Source organism: Mustela erminea, chromosome 17 (genome assembly GCF_009829155.1).
Source record: "Mustela erminea isolate mMusErm1 chromosome 17, mMusErm1.Pri, whole genome shotgun sequence".
NCBI classification, from domain to species: Eukaryota; Metazoa; Chordata; class Mammalia; order Carnivora; family Mustelidae; genus Mustela; species Mustela erminea.
In genome coordinates, this window is record NC_045630.1 from 23,598,235 (window position 1) to 23,619,892 (window position 21,658).

The following is a 21,658-nucleotide window of genomic DNA, read 5'->3' on the forward strand; positions in this document are numbered from 1 at the left end:
GCACTGGGAGGGAGGGGCGGGGAGAGAGAATCTCAAGCAAACTGCTGAGCAGGGATTCCAAGTCCCAGGGCTCAATCTCACAACTGTAGGATCTTGACTTGAGCTGAAATCAAGAGTCCCATGCTTAACTGACTGAGCCATGTAAGTGGTCCTGCCTGGCTTTGACTTTTGATGTCTCTCCTAGTGGTGGTATGCTTGGTAGTTTTGAGAAAGACTGGTTGAAACCCTTTTGTGTGCAAAAGGGTTTATATTTTGTTTGTGTTATACTTCCTTGATTTTCATTTGGAATTGCTCTTTAAAAGTGATATTTATCCGGGGCGCCTGGGTGGCTCAGTGGGTTAAGCCGCTGCCTTCGGCTCAGGTCATGATCTCAGAGTCCTGGGATCGAGCCCTGCATGGGGCTCTCTGCTCAGCGGGGGGCCTGCTTCCTCCTCTCTCTCTGCCTGCCTCTCTGCCTGCTTGTGATCTCTGTCAAATAAATAAATAAAATCTTTAAAAAAAAAAAAAAAGTGATATTTATCCAAGTCTAAACTTCCTGTAAAATTAAAGCAAGCAGAAATGGAAGAAAATTCTGACTCGGAGGTCGTTTAATACAGTCGGGATAACCAAGCAGATGTATTTAAAAAATACTAATTTTCAGGGGCGCCTGGGTGGCTCAGTGGGTTAAAGCCTCTGCCTTCGGTTCAGGTCATGATCCCAGGGTCCTGGGATCGAGCCCCGCGTCGGGCTCTTTGCTCAGCGGGGAGCCTGCTTCCTCCCCTCTCTCTCTGTCTGCCTCTCTGCCTACTTGTGATCTCTGTCTGTCAAATAAATAAAATCTTTAAAAAAAAATACTAATTTTCAGATGAAAATAGGCATCCTTTATGAGTATTGTGGAGAAACTCTAAGTCTTTTTTTTTTTTTAAGATTTTATTTATTTATTTGACACAGACAGAGATCACAAGTAGGCAGAGAGGCAGGTAGAGAGAGAGGGAGAAGCAGGCTCCCCGCTGAGCAGAGGGCCTGTTGCGGGGCTTGATCCCAGGACCTTGAAATCATGGCCTGAGCGGAAGACAGAGGCTTAACCCACTGAGCCACCCAGGCTCCCCAAAAACTTTAAGTATTGACTGCAGTGGACTGTGAGTCAGTAAGCATATTAACCAACTCAAGACTGACTTGGATATATTATTTTGCCCTTTGAGTAGATTTTACTATTGCTTATTGGATGTTTTGGGTGATATTAATATTGCTCAAGGAACTTGAATTCTGCTAAAAATTTGCAGCTTCTGTAACCAGTCTAGTAAATCATGCTCGTTAGTGTCATATAGCAGTGTTCTTTCAACATCTTTGTTCACATATTTCCTAAAAGAACTTCAAACAGATCTAGGTGAGAAGAGAATGTGACAGGGACAGGGATATACTGTGAAGGGACAGCATGAGAGGGATGATTGTTCTGTATCTTATACAAATAGGTATTGATTACATGAAATTCACAGACTGTATACTAAGAGAAAGAAAGCTGTCTACTGTCTTGCACATGTTTTGGGTGATAACAAAAGTTTTCATCATAAGTTTTAAAAATTGCAAATTATGTAATTATTGGTGTATTATAAATAATGACATTTTAAAATAAGACATCATTTAAAAAATGTATCTAGGAATCTAAATACTACAGTAATTCATCATTACCATAATCCATTTTACAAAGTACATGAATAGGCTCTTTTTTAACAGCCTAAAGTTGTAAGTTGTTCGTGTTTTTCTTTGGATTTGTATTTCTATTCCACTTCCTTCAGAGAAGTTTATTCTAATGTATTTTGACTATCCAAATGCCATATCATAATTCTCTGCACCTAAGATAGGTAAGTAAATTGAAGTTAGATTTTTCTTTCAGTATCTCTGTTTAAAATTTTTATGATTGATTTAAGATTTTAACCTATTAGTACATAATCAAGACAATATAATATATTGTCATAATATAATTATGATTAGTACATAATCAAGACAATATATATTGTCATAATATTGTCAATATATAATATGATAATTAAAAGTAAAATTTTATTGGAAATGCATTATATCAGCCTTTGGTGCAAAAATGCTATGTAATAAATAATCTGAATCTCAGTAGCTTAAAACAGCATTTCTTGTTTTTCCTCATAAGTCTCTGTGTCAGCTGGGATTTGGTTGATCCCAGCTTAGCTTGCCTAGTTTCAGCTAGATTTGGCTCCACACCCACAGGTCTGCTCTGCATGTCTCACTGGAGAATCATCTCCTAGAGATAGCGGGAGCACAGGAAGGGTGAGAAACAAACACACATGAGGCCTGGTAAAGTCCCAGTTCAAAATTGGACATTGCCCATACTCTTGGGCAGAGGAAGTCACATGACCAAGCCCAGCATCAGTGGGGAAGGGAAATATATTTTGCCCATTCCAGTGGTACATAACTGTAAAGTCTTTTGGCCAAAGATATGCATGTATAATTCTGTAACAGTGAGGAACTTAAAAATTGGGAACAAAAATCTTAACTTATTTTGTGCATTTTTTTTTTATTTTTTAAATTTTTTGGTTTTTAAAATATTTTATTTATTTATTTGACAGAGAAAGAGAGATCACAAGTAGGCAGAGAGGCAGGCAAGGGTGGGGAGAAGCAGGCTTCCTGCCAGCAGAGAGCCCGATGCGGGGCTCGATCCCAGGACCCTGAGATCATGACCTGAGCTGAAGGCTGAGGCTTAACCCACTGAGCCACTCAGGTGCCCCTATTTTGTGCATCTTTAAAGAGGTATTTTTTCCTGTGTCTGTGGATACCGTTTATTAGAATGAGACTCTTCGTTGAGATCTGAAGCAGTAGGAGTTAAGCCAGGCAAAATGGCAGTGGAGATAAGTGGGAAGAAAATATTTGGGGCTGAGGGAATAGTATTTATCAAAATAAGAGAGAGTTTGGGAAACCAGAGAGTTGAGTATGTCCAAAGCATGGGTGAGAGGCCAGGTGTTTATCAAAAAGAATTTTGCAGGACCAAGGCTTTGGTCACTGCAAAAGAGCCTTTTATGCCATGTGAGGGAGATTAGACTTTAACTTCAATACAGTAGGGAAGTCATTGGAATGTTTTAAATAGAGTAGTGATGTGGTCAGACTTTCTTGTGCTCAAGGAAAAAAAAAGAATCATTTTGACTGTTTATGCACATTAGAATGTTGTTAAGGAAGACCAGAGTCTGAGAGATCAGTGATTAGATCATTGCAGGAAGTTAGGTGAGGAATGAAGGTGGCCGAAACTAAGGGAGTAGAATTAGGGCTGGAAAGAGATGATGTTAAGCGATAGAGAACTAATTCGAACTGTTTTCAGCCAAGGAGTATATTGGTCACATTTTCTCATTTATATGTAATTTGAATATTAGAACAAGGGCATTTTTTTCAATTGATATATGTCATCAGTATTTCTTTTATTCTGTTTAGTTAGCCAACATATAGTACATTAGTTTTTGATGCAATGTTCAGTGATTAATTAGTTGCATATAACATTTAGTGCTCATCACAACATGTGCCCTCCTTAATACCCTCACCTGGTTACCCCATTCCTCCCACCCCCTTCCCTTCTGTAACTCTCAGTTTCGTTTCCGGAGTCCAGAATCTCTTATGGTTTGTCTCCCTCTCTGATTTTTTCCTAGTTTTCCCTCTCTTCCCCTGTGGTCCTCTGCTCTATTCCTTATGTTGCACATATGAGTGAAACCATATGATAATTGTCTTTCTCTGCTTGACTTACTTTCACATAGCATAATCCCCTCCGGTCCCACCCATGTTGGTGCAAATAGTGGGTATTCATCCTTTTTGATGGCTGAGTAATATTCTGTTGTATATCTGGACCATATCTTCTATCCATTCATCTGTTGAAGGGCATCTCGGCTCCTTCTACAGTTTGTTGTGGATATTGCTGCTATGAACATTGGGGTGCATGTGCCCTTCTTTTCACTACATCAGTCTTTAATTTTACAGAACAGTGAATATTAACAATGTATGTTTAAAATGCTTCGTAAATAGTAACGTTTACTACAATGCCAACTGTTAATATTGTGCAGGATGTTCTTTGTTTTAATTTCTTGGGAAAAGAGTTAATAAATGAATATTATTTTATTGAAATAGAGAAACACTATTATCTCTGACCTAGTGTGTATTGTGTGTTTTTTATTTCCTTGGTTTAAATATTTTCCCCTTCTTCCATAATCCAGAAAATTCAAAGCATCTGTTTGAGAGAAAAACTCTTGAAATTCTTACTGCTCTTTAATGGCTTCTAATTGCCAACAAAATAAATCTGAACAACTTAGCGTGGCATTCAAGGTTCTCCAAGATCTAGTCCTTGCTTATTTCTCCTGCTTTAATTTTCTGAGCACTTTCATTTCATGCACACACACTTCTCCACCCACTCAAATCTTTGGCCCATACTTTTTTTTTTTTCTCCTCTTTCCCAGTTTGTAGAATATACTGTGCAGCTTATTATCACTAATCATACTTTACTTGGAATGTCTTTATCTTCATTCACTTTACCTGCTTCAGATGGTTGATACAGAATACTTGTCTTTAAACCAGAGGTGATATGTGAGAGCCAGATTTCATCTTTCCACTTACTGATATATTCCTGGCGCTTGTTAATAGTGCTTGGTTCAGTGTGGATATTCAGTAAATATTTCAGTAATCATCAGTGTATTAATTATTCAGAGTTAGGCATTGCATTATTTCCTGTGGATTGAGTTATTTTATTTCTTTCTGGATATACAGACACATTCATAAACATTCCATGCACAGAAAAGAGTGTGTGTGTGTGTGTGTAAAAAAGCAGTTGTTACATACTTCCATAGTTTCAAACAGCTGACCGCTTCGATTTCAGAGGATTGTATTGTAGACCTTTAGGAATGATCTAGGTTTATTTGTGAGTTCCTCCCTAGAATGTCAGCTCTGAGCTTGCATTGAAGTTATACCAGGTGCCAGCTACATTGACTTTGGGAATTCCATGAGGGAAAGAGGATTGGCACATTCCTTTCATCCCTTAGATATTTCATTATCTTTTGCCATAACAACATAGGCAATGATGTGTCTCTGCTAAGATGCAAAGATCTTGGAATGCTAAATTCCACAAATTTCATGTGTTTAGGAAGGATCCTTCCTCCAAACTTCTGTCACAGTTCTTAACAGAAAGGTATTTATATCTAAAAATAAGTATGGAAATTTTAAATTCTTATTTAAATTCTTGTAGGTAGGTATTGCTAAATTTTAGTGTTTTGTTCATCTGATATTTATGACATGGCTTTGATTTTTTTCATGTAACTGGTGTTAAATGTGCTTCAACTTATTTCTTTGCCTTTTTTCTCTACTTTTCAGATTATCATACAGTAAAATTGATTTTTATATCTGTACAGTTCTATGAATTTTAATCCCTATAGATTTGTTTAAACCCACAATCAGCAGCAAAGTAATTACATTATCCCTAAAAACTTTGTTGTGCATTCCCTCTGTAGTCTCATCTTCTCTCTATCTCATCATTCCTGGCAACTGCTGACCTGTTCTCTGTCACTGTAGGTTTGCCTTTTCCAGAATGTCACTTAAAAAAGAACCATGCAGCATTTAACTTCTTGAGACTGGCTTCTGTTGGAAACTCAGCATGGTATCTTTGAGACTTAGATGCTGTGTGTGTCAATAGTGCATTCCTTTTTTATTGCTGCTTGTGTTCCCCTGTGTGTTCCCTTCATCTGTTGAAGGACGTTAGGTTGTTTGCATTTTGGGGCAGTCATAAATAGCTCTGCCATAAACATTTCTGTACAGGTTTTTGTGAATAGAAATTTTCATTTCTCTGTGGTGAAATAACCCACCAGTGGGATTGCTGGGTCATGTGGTAAGTGTATGTTTTACTTACGAGTAAAACTGCCCAGCTGTTTTCCAGAGTGCCTGTATCGTTTTATGTCCTCCCTAACGAAGTCTGAGAGAGCCAGTCGGTCAGCATCCTTGTCAGTACTTGATGTAGTCAGTCGTTTTTGTATTAGTTGTTCTCATGGGCATGTAGTGGTATTTCATAGTTTTAATTTGCATTTCCTTAGTGGCTGCTGCTCTTCATCTTTTCATGTGCCTGTTTGCCATTCATGTAACCTCTTTGGTAGAGTTTTGCCTGGTTTTGTTATTGTTGTTGTTGTTATTGTGTATGTGTTTTCTTAGTGTCTTTACCCATTTTTGTTTGGCCTATGTATATCCTCAGTAAATGTTTCCTTTTTTTTTTTTTTAAAGATTTCCTTTATTTGACAGAGAGAGATCACAGGTAGGCGAGAGGCAGTCAGAAAGAGAGGGGGAAGCAGGCTCCATGCCGAGCAGAGAGCCCAATATGGGGCTCGATCCCAGGACGCTGGGTCATGACCCAAGCTGAAGGTAGAGGCTTAACCCACTGAGCCACACAGGTGCCCCAGTAAATAATGTTTCTTGTTCCCATCAGTTTTCTTATTTTCTTATTAAAAGACAGTGTGACAGGACTTTGGAGACAGACCAACAGCTGGGTTTTAAATGTGGGTTACTCTGTAAATCACTTTCTGGTCTGGGACAAATTATTTACCTGACAGGATTATTATGAAAATTAGAAAATTTGGGGGCACCTGGGGGACTCAGTTGTTAAATGTCTGCCTTCAGCTCAGGTCATGATCCTGGGATCAAGCCCCGCATCGGGCTTCCTGCTCAGTGGAAAACCTGTTTCTTCCTCTCCCCCTGCTTGTATTCCCTCTCTTGTAGTCTCTGTGTGTCAAATAATTAAATCTTTAAAAAAAATTAGAAAATTTTAATTGATAGACATGAAGTGCTTGGCACATAGCTTTATCTAAGCCTTTCTTTCCCCCCTCAATTCCTATTTTAGAGTGCATTCCCTGGAATACTAGTCTTTTTAAAATGCTCAGTGACAATGAATCTGAGATAGGCTACTTGATATAGCCACTTTTTGGAGGGCTAGCTACTATGAACATGAGTATATTACTGGCTCTAGTAAGTTAGACTTTTTTTTTGTTGTAGAACTACTTTTATTTAGCATTTTCCAATCTTACTCAACTGTGGAAATACTTGGCCTATGACATCTATGTCATAGGTGCTTAACCTGCTTGTATGGAACATACTTTGGGGAATACTGACTTAGCATGTTACCCCAAATAGTGTGGCACGTGGTAACATAAATATTATTTACACACACACACACACATGATTCATTTAGTTTAAGTCTTGAAATAGCATTTAAAAATATATAAACTCTTCGGGTACCTGGATGACTCAGTTGGGTAAGCATCCAACTCTTGGTTTTGGTTGAGGATGTGCTCTCAGGGTTGTAAGGTTGAGCTCTGTTGAGATTCTCTCTCTCCCTCTCCTTCTGCCCCTCCTGCTCTCTTGCTCTCTCTGAAATAAATAAATCTTTAAAAAATATATTAACTCTTATTTTGGGATGGGTTATGTAGATTAACATAATCTTCCTCTTTTTAAAATATTCTGTTCATGATTCCTTTTCTTCATTTCTTTTTTTAAAAATTCCAGTATAATTAATACATGATGTTAGTTTGAGGTGAACAACATAGTGATTTCAACAGTTCTGTACATGACTCAATGCTCATCACAGTAAATGTGCCCTTCATCTTAATCCCCTTCATCTATTCATATGTGTCCTATCCCCTTTAAAGTTCTGGGCAGTGGATTGAAAGTTTGATTTGTAGACCCTTAGCCTCAATATTAGTTCTGGGTGAGATTGGAAAGCATATTCTTTGGGTCCTACCCTAGGCCAACCAAGTCAGAAACTTAGAATGATGCTTTATAATCTGTGTTTTCCAATAGGTCCTTCAGGTGATTGCAGAACTCACTCTAGGGAATCATTAAGTTTAGGGTTTTATTGTAAGAGCAACAAAATCTGAGAAGATTCAGGGCTCTCTGCTCAGCAGGGAGCCTGCTTCCCCCTCTCCCTCTGCCTGCCTCTCTGCCTACTTGTGATCTCTCTCTCTGTCAAATAAATAAATAAATAAATAAAAATCTGAGAAGATTGAGATCATCTAGTGTGACTTGGATTAACTAGAATACCTTACTGTATTATCCCTTAATGTTGAAAAACTTTGTAAAATGCATTAGAACACTATACTAATAGATCAGATTGTCTCATTTCTTGCCTTGGATAGTAGTTTTCCAATTGTAGGTTGTGAAATCACTTCATTGGGAAGCCACCAGCAGTTGAGCATATATAGAGGGAAGGGAAGGAGACCATGAGAGCGTCACCCGTGTTAAAAAATGTTTTATGAGTTTATTTCACTTGCACATGTTGGTATGGAGTGTCACACTATCACATGTTTTCTTTTCTTTTCTTTTTTTTTTTTTTTTTAAGATTTTATTTATTTATTTGAGAGAGAGACAGTGAGAGAGCGCGTGAGTGAGGAGAAGGTCAGAGGGAGAAGCAGACTCCCCATGGAGCTGGGAGCCTGATACGGGACTTGATCCCGGACTCCAGGATCATGACCTGAGCTGAAGGCAGTCGTCCAACCAACTAAGCCACCCAGGCACCCCTATCACATGTTTTCTTTACTGTGGCTATGATTTGGGGGCATATAAGGGGAGGCAGATGTGTTGTAGAGGAGGGAGCCCTGGATTCAGAGTCTGAAAGCTTGTACACCACTCAGTTACTGCTTTTATCAAAGCTTTGTATATCATAGGATTAAAGATAAAGATAAAATCAGGGGTTCTCAGCTTGCCCTCCAAGAGACTAGATAACCTTTGGAGACGTATTTGGTTGTTTCAAGTGGTGATAGGGTGCTACTGATTTTGAGTGGGTAGAGAGGCTAGGGATGCTGCTAAGCATTTCACAAAACAACTGTCTGGCTCAAATGTCAGTAGGGTCATGGTTGAGAAACCCTGGATTAAATGATTACATTTAGAAAAATTACAAATTGTCATATAAGGTACATAATATTTTTTTTTAAAAAAGATTTTATACGTTTATTTGACAGAGAGAGAGCAAGAGAGGAAACACAAGTAGGGGGAATGGGAGAAGGAGAAGCAGGCTTCCCGCCCAGCAGGGAGCACAATGTGGGGGTCGATCCCAGGAATCAGGACCTGAGCCAAAGGCAAATGCTTAACAACTGAGCCACCCAGGCGCCCCCATAATATTTTTTATTAAGAAATATTTTAAGGGGTGCCTGGGTGGCTCAGTCAGTTGGGCGTCTGTTCGACTCAGGTTGTGATTCTGGTTGTGATCCAGCGTGTGTTGGGCTCCTGCTCAGCGAGGAGTCTGCTTCTCCCTCTTTCTCTGCCCCTTCCCCTGGCTGGTGCTTTCTCTCTCTCTCTCTCTCTCAAATAAATACATACAGTCTTAATAAAAAAAAAAAAAAGAATATATTTAAGTACTTTGGTTTTTAATTTTAATTTTTTGAGAGAGAGCAAGCACGGAGGTGGGGAGAGGGAGAGAGAGAATCCACACCCTAAGCTGGGCTTGGAGCCCCATGCTGCCCTGTGTCATGACCAGAGCTGAAATCAAGAGTCGGGCACTTAACCAGCTGAGCCACTGAAGTGCCCCGTATCTAAGTATTTTAAAAAGACCTATGTCTCAGTATTATCTTTCAAAGATGAATTTTTATCATAAAATATAGCATATAAGGAAGATAAAGGAAATTGGAGCAGACCTGTATAATCTGGTTAAGTTCTTTACCTGACAGAATTATGAGAATTTGATAATTAGAATGTACCAATTAGATATATACTAATAGGATAATTACATATATCTTTCTTTCTTTCTTTCTTTCTTTTTTTAAAAGATTTTATTTATTTGACAGAGAGATCACAAGTAGGCAGAGAGGCAGGCAGAGAGAGAGGAGGAAGCAGGCTCTCTGCAGCAGAGAGCCCAATGTGGGGCTCGATCCCAGAACCCTGGGATCATGACCTGAGCCGAAGGCAGAGGATTTAACCCACTGAGCCACCCAGGTGCCCTGATAATTACATGTATCTTGATACATTTTTCAAACCCTCATTTGGTTTAAGTAATATGTAGACATATAGGAGCAGTGCAGAAGGTAGAGTACTTGTATAAGAAATGATTTTGTATCAATATAAGCAACATCAGAGAAGTTGCATTTAAACACAGTATACCAATCTAGATTATTTGAGAGATTAATTTAATTCTGTGCTATTCTCTGTTAGTCAAGTATAAAAAAGTATAGCTATTTAACAGCTTTTAATCAGATTTTCAGGAAGGCTGCAAGTTAAAACAACCAGAATCAGGAAATTTTGAATGGATAAGGACTGTTCACACTATATTTTCTAGCTCTTTCTGAAACAGAGCAATCTCTTAAATATATGGTCAGAAAATCAAGATACCACCTGAGCCAGAAATTCCATTATAGACGTCTGTTACTGATAATTTATGAAACAGCCATCAGCATAATACAGTCTAGGACTGCTGACCACTCCTTCACCAGCAAGATGTGATAATCGTCATGTACCCTCTTGACTGTTTCACCATGTATTACCTTGTGAAAAATGAGGGGGTTAGCATAAACCCTCTCTGTGAACTAGAAAATTGTCCTTGGACATTAAGTTCTAAGGATTCCAGATTAAAGAGACTATCTGTACTTAGAGTGTGCATATTATCTACATTAAATCGAAACCAGCTTTCATCCAAGCATCCCGTGCAGTCTGTTAGAAAAGACGGAAATTTTATTGTTAAGGTTTGAAGGTAATGCTCGGTGTACATTTCTTCTATTTAGCCTTTTTCTCTTCATCAACTAAAAAACATTTTATACAACTCTTCATATCAGACACTGTTTTATGGTCTTTATATACAAACATCATTTAATTCTTATTTTTAGAGGAGTGCTACTATTACACTCTTTTGGATGAAGAAACTGAGGCACAGATATGTTAATTTGTTGAAGGTCATAGTTAGTAAGTGGTAGAACTAGGATTCAGACCCAGGGAATCTGGCTCTGCAGTTTATGTTATTATTGACTGTGTTCTGGCTGTTCTGCCTCTTCTGTAACAGCTGCCTTGCAGGATGGTTGTAATTAAACTTCATGTACCTAACACTTCACATGTGTTATGTACTCAGTAACTGAGAGATGATATTATATATTTTGTTAAACGCAACTAGGGGGAGTTATGCACAAAGCATTACTTTTAAACATCTCTTTACCAAAAAATGCAGAAACTATGTATTTAAATCAAGAATTCATGCTTTAATTTTAAAAGAAAGATATTTATTTATTTATTTATTTGAGAGAGAGAGAGAGAGAGAGAGAGAAAGCATGATGGGGAGAGATTAGAGGGAGAAGTAGACTCCCCGTCGAGCAAGGAGCCTGATGTGGGACTTGATCCCAGGATTCCAGGATCATGACCTGAGCCAAAAGATCCTCCAGGAGCCTCAGATCAGGATCTGAGCCACTCAGATGTCCTAAATTTTTTTTTTTTAAATAAGAGTTATATTAAGATAACCATATGATTCCCCCCTTTATTTTATTGATGCGGGTTATTAGCTGATTGATTTTTGTGTATTCAGCCAACCTTGCATTCCTGGGATGTATCCTACATGGTATGGTGAATAATCCTTTTAATATACTCCTAGATTTGTTTGCTTGTAATTTATTGAGGGCTTTTGCATCTATTTTTTTTTTTTTTAAGATTTTATTTATTTATTTGACAGACAGAGATCACAAGTAGGCAGGGAGACAGGCAGAGAGAGAGGAGGAAACAGGCTCCTTGCTGAACAGAGAGCCCAGTGCGGGGCTTGATCCCAGGACCCTGGGATCATGACCTAAGCTGAAGGCAGAGGCTTTAACCCACTGAGCCACTCAGGCGCCCCCCCCAAAAAAGATTTTATTTGTTTATTTATTTGTCAGAGTGAGCATGCAGAAGCAGGCAGAGTGGCAGGCAGAGACAGAGAGAGAAGCAAGCTTCCTGCTGAGCAAAGAGCCCAATGTGGGATTTGATCCCAAGTACCCTGGGATCATGACCTGAGCCGAAGGCAGTGGCTTAACTGAATGAGCCAGGTGTCCCTTGCATCTATGTTTATAATGAATATTGGTCTATATGTTTGTGTTTTTTGTGTGATATCTTCAGCTTTATCTTTTTTTTTTTTTTTAAGATTTTTATTTATTTATTTGACAGATCACAAGTAGGCAGAGAGGCAGGCAGAGAGAGAGGAGGAAGCAGGCTCCCCACCGAGCAGAGAGCCCGATGCGGGACTCTATCCCAAGACCCTGGGATCATGACCCGAGCCGAAGGCAGAGCCTTTAACCCACTGAGCCACCAAGGTGCCCCAGCTTTATCTTTTCTTGAAGTCCTTCTCTATTCTCTTTGCCCCCATCATGGAAGAGGCTTATTTTACTCACCCATCTCTAGTTGTAGGTCAGAGGTCAGTTTCACTGCATAAGGCCCAGACAGCCAAATAATTAGGCAGTTATGGGGCCCTTTAAAACATTCTGGCTTTGGCAGCCCAGGGCAGGTGATCCCTGGCACAGGAGGATATTTAATAAGGCACATATGCTTTTGCAAGACTATTATGGTTCTATTGTGCCTTGCTGATAATAGGATGGCTATATTTTTAGTTATTAATTGCCCGTGGTAATTTAAGGTTTCAAGGCTCGTATGTGCTAGAGGCATAATTTCAGCTTTTACTCCAGAATTGTCTCTGTAGGGGCACCTGGGGTGGCTCAGTCAGTTAAGCGTCCCAACTGTTGATTTCAGCTCCGGTCATAATCTCAGGATCGTTGAGTTCGAGCTCTGCTTGAGATTCTCTCCCTCCCTGTTTTTTTTATCCCTCCCTCCACTTGTGCACATACTCTCTAAATAAATAAATTAAGTACATCTTTGAAAAATTCCACTAAATTATCTCCCTGCTTTATAGCACATGGCTATTCATCTGAGAAAGGGGAATAGTATTCTCCTATCAGTATTAAGATGAGAATTAGTGATAACATAGGTAAATTCCCTGGCTTATATAAGCAAGTACACAACAGTTGTTAGATTTTAATTTTCTATCTCTGTCTTCTATTCTCTACTAGATGGTATGGTGCTCAAAAGTCCAGACTTTGAATGCTTAAGTGGCTCAGTCGGTTAAGCGTCTGACTTCAACTCAGGTCAGAATTCCCGGGAGTCCTGAGATGGAGCGCCATGTCAGGCTTCCTGCTCAGTGGGGAGCCTGCTTCTCCCTCTACCTGCTGCTCCCCCTGCTTGTGCTTACACGCTCTATCTCTCAAATAAATCTAAAAAAAAAAAAAAAAGCCAGACTTCAAGTTTTATTCCTATAGGGTTGGTTATAACATTGCTTCTCCCCACCCTCCCATATTCTTATTATTTTTTTCTGTCCTTTATCCCTTTTCCTCACAATCCTGCTCACCATTTAGGAAGAATTTTGATGTCTGATTTACGTTCTTTCTAGGTCCTATAGATGTTGCTACTGAGCACAGTATTTTCCCTTCTGTCATCAGTATAGAATCAGTGGAAATCTAGCAAAACTGAAAAGGAAAATTGAAATTAGTCATACCTTTGGGAAGCCAGTTCTTTCTTGACCTGGGCCTGGCTATCTTGGTGAAGAAACTTAGCTGACTCCTGCTCTTAAGGATTCTGTATTTTTATCTGTAGATACCTGTAAAGTATTCACTTTCTTTCTTTTTTAATTCTCTATGGCTCTCAACTGATATTTGGACTATTAGTCTGGGAAGACATTATTGGTAGTTGTAGGAGAGTTAACGCAGACTTTTCTGCTGTCCTGGGGTTTTTACCTTGCATCATAAAATAAGCCAGTGATAATAGTCAACTCTACTATGAGTTATTGTGCACAGTCATGTGAATACATAGTATTCACGTCGCACTTAGCATACCAGGGACTCACAGTTTGATGCTGACAGATGTTCAAATAAAAATAACTTTAATAGCTTTATTAACAAAGATATATCATTAAAAATTTTCAATAATTTTGTAATTCAATGATAGTCTTATTTTAAGTTGGAGATAAATACAGAGTTTTGCAATAGGGATTAAATCCTGGGCATTTTTTAATAGATTATTTGAACAAAAAGTATATATTAATATGAGTACTAAACCAAAAGAATTTTGTAATTTGAACTATTTTTTTTCTTCTTACTTCTAACACTCATGCTGTAGGGAGGTAATAATAATGCCTCTCTTTCAGAGCTGTAAGTAATGATATTATAAATTATAATACATAGTTAAAGTGTGTGAAATGCCTTGTACGTATGTGCTCCATAAATGGTAGCTGTCATTCTATTCCTACTGTAGAGGGCGAGAATTGTTTTGAGTCATTTTTAGTTTGCATAAAAACTTCATGCTGGTAGAAATTTGTGAACATTAATTTAAAAATACTTGCAGGCCTACAATGTGCAAGATGCAGTGATTAATACAGAAGAAAATTAGTGATCATATTGTTAAATGCAAAGAGCTGTTTAAAGAGTCTGATCTGTGGCTAGGTGATTCTTTCCCAAATGCGTATATCCTCATATTATCTAAAGGCAACTATACCTCCAAAAAAACTATACCTTCAGAAAGAGGGCAAATGATAATGTAAGAAATAATGAGAAGTGGGTGTTGTTAGGGAGATGTTCTAAGAGATGCTTTTATAACTCAAGAATTCCTAAGTCCATATTATATCACTCCCTTCATACAAGATCCTCTTTCAAGAATGATGCTTGCATGTGGAACTTAGCAAGGCAGGATAACACTTTGTTAGCAAGAGTTTTGGCTTTGGACCCCATTGAAGAAATACAATTATGTAGGATCAAATTAATAGATCTTACCTCTAGCTGCATGAAAAGACTATACCTTCTAATAAGAAAAAAGAGGAGAACACAAGAGATGGGGAAAAGTGTGACTTACTCATTGTCTCGAATATAGTAAATCACAAGTCCTCCGTCTCCTTGATGGTTGAATTGGAAGCCAAGCTTCTGATTCAACTTTGTGAGAAAATGAAGATCTGGGAAGGGAGAGGGGAGCCTTCAACTTCTCTTTCACAAAGACCAGTACATAATTAAGCATGCCATTTAAAAGTAAAATTATAAGCTCATTAGACCAAATCTCTGAAACACTTTGGAAACTTTGCAGTTTCATTTTGACAGTCTGTAAGGACTATATACTTTTGCGCAGTTGGTATTTTGGCCATAAAATGGGTAAACTACTTCAGGAATGGATCACATCTTGTGTTTTATTTTAAATTTTGTTCATCTTTCAAAATTAAAATTGTTTTATAAATGTATAAAAACTACCTAATGTTGAAGTTTGCTTTGAAATTCCTTAAAACCATAACACTTGTACAGATCTTAGATCTTAGGGATCTGAATATCTAGAAATTTAAATGAGATAAATCAAATTTGCACATTTCCCAGACAAATCTGTGACTAAATTCATTCTGTTGCCAATTTCTAAACCTTAACCTACAGGAATTGGTAGGTTATTATTTAGCCTTAAGGTTAGCCTTAAGGCTAAAATTGCTGTGAGAGTATATAAGGGAACATCTTTAGGAAGGAAATGAGGAAAAGACTGTATTAAAATGTATGAACATTGTTGTCAGTAATTATTTCTGGGTGTTGGGATCATGGCTGCTTTTAATTGTCTTCATACTGTATCTTTTAGTTTCTAAAAAAAAAAAAGCAAGTTTTGGTTCTATGATTGAGAAAAAATGATATGTCAATAAGTGTTTATTGAATGCATGTCCTAGGCAAATAGATATGGATAAAACATAATCCCTTCCTTTACATGGGGGTAAGGCTGGAGTCATACATTGTAAATAATAGTACTTTGCATTTTTCTGTATTATGCAGTATTTTACCCCCACAAATAACTACTACTAATTAAAATCTGTGTGAATGTGATGAAGTGTAGAGTTACAGACTTTATTTTAGGGGAGAGGGAAAATACTTTTGAGAACATTGAACAGAAGGAATATGAATTGTGTTAAATGAGTTCACTAGGTAACTGGAAAGGAAGATTATGGGAGAAGAGAATTAGCAACAAAGGTTGAACAAATTGATATATTCAGAGAACTGTTGGGAGAGTTGTATATAGATGAACATAAGATTGAGGATCTGGGGGTGCCTGGGTGGCTCAGTGGGTTAAGCCGCTGCCTTCGGCTCAGGTCATGATCTCAGGGTCCTGGGATCGAGTCCCGCATCGGGCTCTCTGCTCAGCGGGGAGCCTGCTTCCCTCTCACTCTCTCTGCCTGCCTCTCTGTCTACTGTGATCTCTCTCTGTCAAATAAATAAATAAAATCTTTAAAAAAAAAAAAAAAAGATTGAGGATCTGGCTAAGTGCCAGATCATAGCTAATCTTTCTCATGGTGAGAAATTTGGAATTTAACTCTGTGCAGAAGAGAGCCCAAATCCTTAGAGATTTTTTTTTTTAAAGATTTATTTATTGGAGAGAGAGCACAGGCACAGGAGTGTGGATGAAGAGGGGCAGAGGGAGAGAGAGAGCGAGAGAGAAGCCCAGGCAGACTCTGCTGTGGAGCCTGACATGAGGCTCGATCCTAGGACTCTCACCACCAACTGAGTTGAAACCGAGTGTCAGACATTCAACTGATTGTGCCCCCCACCCCCCAGAAGCCCCTTAAACCTTAAAGGTTTTTTTTTTTGTTTTAAAGATTTTATTTATTTATTTGACAGACAGAGATCACAAGTAGGCAGAGAGGCAGAGAGAGAGGAGGAAGCAGGCGCCCTGCTGAGCAGAGAGCCTGATGCTGGGCTTGATCCCAGGACTCCGGGATCATGACCTGAGCTGAAGTCAGCGGCTTTAACCCACTGAGCCATCCAGGCGTCCCAACCTTAAAGGTTTTAAGTAGGAACATAACTCTAGGTGGTCTTGAAAGACCCGCGGATCCCCTTACCCAAGAATCCAACACTGCCACTGGATGCAAACAGCAAGAGGTTTATTGGGGCGCAGGTACCGGCGGGTGGTCGGCAGTTCCAGCTAACCGAGCACACCGACCGAGGGGAAAGCGGGGGTTTATATAGACAGGTACAAACAAGTTTTGGGTGGGGACGGCGCTGATTGATTGATCCTTTGAACAGGCATACTTGGCGTCAGTGGATTGGGTCAGGGGACCCCGCGCGAAAAGCAGACAAAGCAATCTTACAGAAGCAGAACTGGCCGGTTAGCCCACGCATGCGGGGGGGAAAAAAAAAGCACTACCAGGATATTGAAGGCCTGGTTACTTATCAAGTAAAGACAATTGGGAGTCTCCTGGTGGAATGTTACATTCCTGCTATCAAGCATCCTTGTTAATGAGATTTAGGTTTAGAAGAAATTGAACTTTATTTACTTTTCCTTCTACCTCCACAAGGGGAGGGTGACATTAGCGCTATTGATAAGGTAACTTCTTTGTTGTAATCTCAAGGAAATTTGTAAACCAAGGGAGACTCCTGTCTTGCAGGATTGCGATCTCAGCAAGTTAACTATTTATCATTTTATGGCAGTCAGGGGTGCCTGAGGAATGCTACACATATGGAGGGGAGCGGGTGAAGGGGGGGGGTGCAAGGCGCCAGCTTTTGCTTTGTCCTCAGCCAGCCTCCTGCTCCTTCAGTCTTGCCCTTTCAAAACTGCAGTTTAGAGGCAATGTGGGTATTAGATTGGAGCAGAGTGAAACTGAAATCAAGAAGATTAGGTGGATGCATGTTGTAGCAGCTCAGGCACGGAAATAAAGAGGGCCTAAATGAGGACAGGTGGTAAGGGAGTAGAGTTCATGGATTTGAGAGAGATTTAGGAGCTGGAATCTGTAGGATAATAGTGTTAGAGGGAATTAGGGAAGAAAGAGGATTCTAGAATGATGATGGGGTGTCCGGATTAAATACTTGGCTGAATGGGTATGCCATTAGCAAGAACACACATGCACATACACATGCTAAACTGAAAAAGAAATAAAAGCAGAAGTAAGAACAAAATGGGTTTTTGGTTCTTTTAGGATATCTGAGTGTACTTAGAGGCTCTAGGAGTCAACTGACCAGGAGAGAGATTAGGGGTTGGTGAGATTTGGGAGCTATGGTGGGGTGAAAAGTGCCCCCTCAAAAGATACCCATGCCCTAATCCCTGGAATTTGTAAATGTTACATGGCAAAAAAGTGGGGAGAGGAGATGTCTTTGTAGATGGAGAGATTATCTTTGTTACCTGAGTGAGCCCTAAATGCAGTCAGTATCTCTGTAAGAGGGAGACAGAGGGAAACGTCACATACATGATATGAAGCTGGAGCAGAGAGCTCTGAAGATGCTGATTTTGAAGATTGGAGTGATGTGGCCACAAACCAAGAGATGCTGGTAGCAACCAGAAACTAACAGGGCCCAGGGATGGATTCTTCCCCAGAGCGTCTAAAGGGGGCCGAAGCCTTGTTAACTACATTTTGTCCCAGTGATACCAGTCCTTGTGATTATTGCCACTTTTTTAGTTGATTAAAAAATGTCTTGATGAAATTCTGCTTTCCATTGCCTTTTGTATTAAATGTTGAACCATGTTGACAATTCCTAAAGTAATGTCCTTAGTGGATATACCTCATTTATATTTCTTGTCTTACAACTCTGGCTTTGAAATCATTTTGCTCCAAACTAGAGATAGATTTTTTAGTTTCCTTTCCTATATCCTCTATTACTAGATAATTGTCAACTCCCTTCTTCAAAACATTTCTTGAATATGTCTTGTCTATGCCATGAACAGGCTATTATCCCTGCTTAGTTTTCTGAGGCAAACTTTTAGTTGGTCTCTGTAAATGCAGGGGGTCCATCAGGAGCATTATAGAGCAGTCCTCTTCCCTTACTCTTTTATTTTTTTTTTTTTTTTATTTTTTTCCCTTACTCTTTTAAAAAAAGATTTATTTAGGGTCCCTGGGTGGCTCAGGTGTTAAGCATCTGCTTTTGGCTCTCCCTCTCGTACTTTCCCCTGCTTGTGTTCCCTCTCTCACTGTGTCTCTCTCTGTCAAAGAAATAAAATATTAAAAAAAAAGATTAATTTATTTACAAGACATACACACTCACTCACTCACTCACTCAGTCTGTATGCCTGTGTGGGGAGGGGCAGGAGGAGAGCATCTTCAAGCAGACTCCACACTGTGTGTGAACCCTGACACCAGGTTCAGTTCCATGAGATTATGACCTGAGCCAAACCAAGAGTTGGGCGCTTAACTGATTGAGCCATCTAGGTTCCCCAATTTCATCCCTCGCCCGAAGTAGGCCCCATGTCTGGTTTGAATCCAGGGCGTGAACTCATGACCCTGAGATCAAGAACCAGAACCTTAATTGACAGAACCACCCAGGTGTCTTAGACCAGTGTTCTTTAAATAGCACAGTCAGTGTGTTACTACTTCTCACAAATCTACAATGATTACTTACTGTATCTCAGTATAGTCTGAATTCTTCTTTTGTCTGGTTGTCAAGGTTGTCTGTGTCATTCGGCTCATAAATATCTCCCATTGCTTGACAAAGACACATAGATTTCTTGTCTCTTCTAATCAGGCCAAGTTTCTCATGCAGCAGAATCACTGAGCTGGATTAAGGATTGGGCCAGCTGGGCTCCTCTCCAGATTGTGTTTCTAAAGGTTCACCTGAAGTGAAACAAGGAGAAGAAATCGGCTTCTAAAAATCCTCTCATAAAGAGTATTATCTGTGGTGTTGGGGAATATTTTCATAAGCTGTTTGGGCTAGAGCCTTAGACCACGAAAGGGCATGGGAAAGTGCCTGCTGAGGTGGGTAATTCTGGTTAACTGCAGGGTCTCTTGCTGAGTCAGGACTCCTGAGTTTAGGGCTAGAGATGAGTTATTCCGGATCACTACTTTGTTTCTGTTTTCCCTTCTCCCTTAGCACAAACTTCAGACTTCTTGATGAGTAAATGTTGAATACATTTAAGGAGTGTTGTTTTGAAGCTGTATTAATAGCCTACCCAGGTTCCCACATGTCTTGGTCTGGTCTTGTAAAACTTAAAATGCTCAGTGCTTTTTCTTCTCTGCCTTTGTCATGTGTGCGTGCATGTGTGTTTATGTTCTTACCCCCTGCTTAGGAAAATGTGTTCTTCCTTTCTCTGTAACAGAAAACTTTGAGTCTGAAGTGTGTTGACATCCTTGGTTTTGCAGTTAGAGAAAGCTCTTACTCTAATAGGAACAAATGAGTCCTGTTCGGACCTTCAAGTGTTTGGAAGATTTGGTTAAGTATAGAACATGCATTCTCAACAGGGCTGATAATAACTTAGGTATTTACAGTGGTTTGTGACCCTCCAAATCTCAGTGCTACCTTATAAAATCTTATCCTTTAAATTTTTACTTTCTCTTGTTAGGGAGAAATTGAATTAAGCTAAATTATTTAGTTAATTTAAGTTAAATGTAATTTTAGTCCTTAGAGTAGTGGTAATGAAAAAAAAAGTTTGAGAAACACTAGTGTAGAAAAAGGGAAAAGATGCTCTTAATAGGTTTTATTTTTGTAACAATAAGTCTCACTGAATTTTTTAAATGAGTTAATCCTTTTTACCCATCATTATTTATTAGTAAAGTACTTTGCTGGGTTTCATAGGACAGAGAAACATAACATATACAGGTTCTATACCTGTAGAAACTTAATCATACTGGATGAAAAAAGACAAAAAAAGGAAGTAGTAAATTATAGTAAATACACTATAGAAGATGTCCCAATATAGTATGACAGTTGCTGTTCTAGGCAAAGGCAGAGAGTACTTAATCAGAAATGGTCAGAGAGGTAGGGTTCAGGGAGAAATCTGTGAACTTGAGCTACACTTGGAAAGATAATACAGAATTTGAATAGACAAAGGAGGAGTATAAGTATGGTCCTCATTAAAATAGCATTTTGAGTCTTGTGACTTTTTGTGATATACTCAAATTGAGAGTGTATGAGAGCTTGGGAGATCATCTATAACTACTATTACTAACTGACCTTAAGAGGGTTACTTTTGCAAAAAAGTTTAGAGTTGCTTACTTTTATTTCTGTACCTTTGACTTCTTGTTAGCTATACAGATCGTCTAACTCGAGCTCAACAAATGTATTCTTATCTTTTAGTAGATGTATTTTCCAGGCAGGAAGGTATACTTTCAGAACAGAAGGTACTAAAGTTTTAACTTACGGTGTCAGGTTTTCCCGTAAACACTTTACATCCATTTAATCTCATTTAAGGACTAAATAAAAGTACTTACCATTTTCTTTCTGTCTTATGTATGAAAACTGGACACTCAGATATTGTAAATAACTTAACCAAGTTGAAACCTCACGTTTTTTTTTTTTTTTTTTTTTTTTTTTTTTAAAGATTTTATTTATTTATTTGACAGAGAGAAATCACAAGTAGTCGGAGAGGCAGGCAGAGAGAGAGAGAGGGAAGCAGGCTCCCCGCTGAGCAGAGAGCCCGATGCGGGACTCGATCCCAGGACCCTGAGATCATGACCTGAGCCGAAGGCAGCGGCTTAACCCACTGAGCCACCCAGGCGCCCGAAACCTCACGTTTTGAATGGCAGAGCCCAGGGCTACTTAGAACAGAGCCTGAGGTCTTAGATTACAAAAACAAAAAACAAAAAACTTAACATTAGGGATTGGTTTTTGTAATGAGAGGCCAGTTTTTATTCCTGAAGCCTTGAATTCACAAAAGGAAAGGTAAGGTGGTGAACACCAAGAGTGAAGTAGCATGACATGGAATTGGTGCTCTGCTCTCTTAGAAT

General features: G+C 39.1%; 1 protein-coding gene across 4 annotated transcripts in view; it reads left to right on the top strand.

Annotated features, from left to right (window-relative positions):
• Window positions 1–21,658, top strand: part of ABL2 (ABL proto-oncogene 2, non-receptor tyrosine kinase) — a 114,271-nt gene that overhangs the window by 59,405 nt on the left and 33,208 nt on the right. The window lies entirely within an intron of this gene.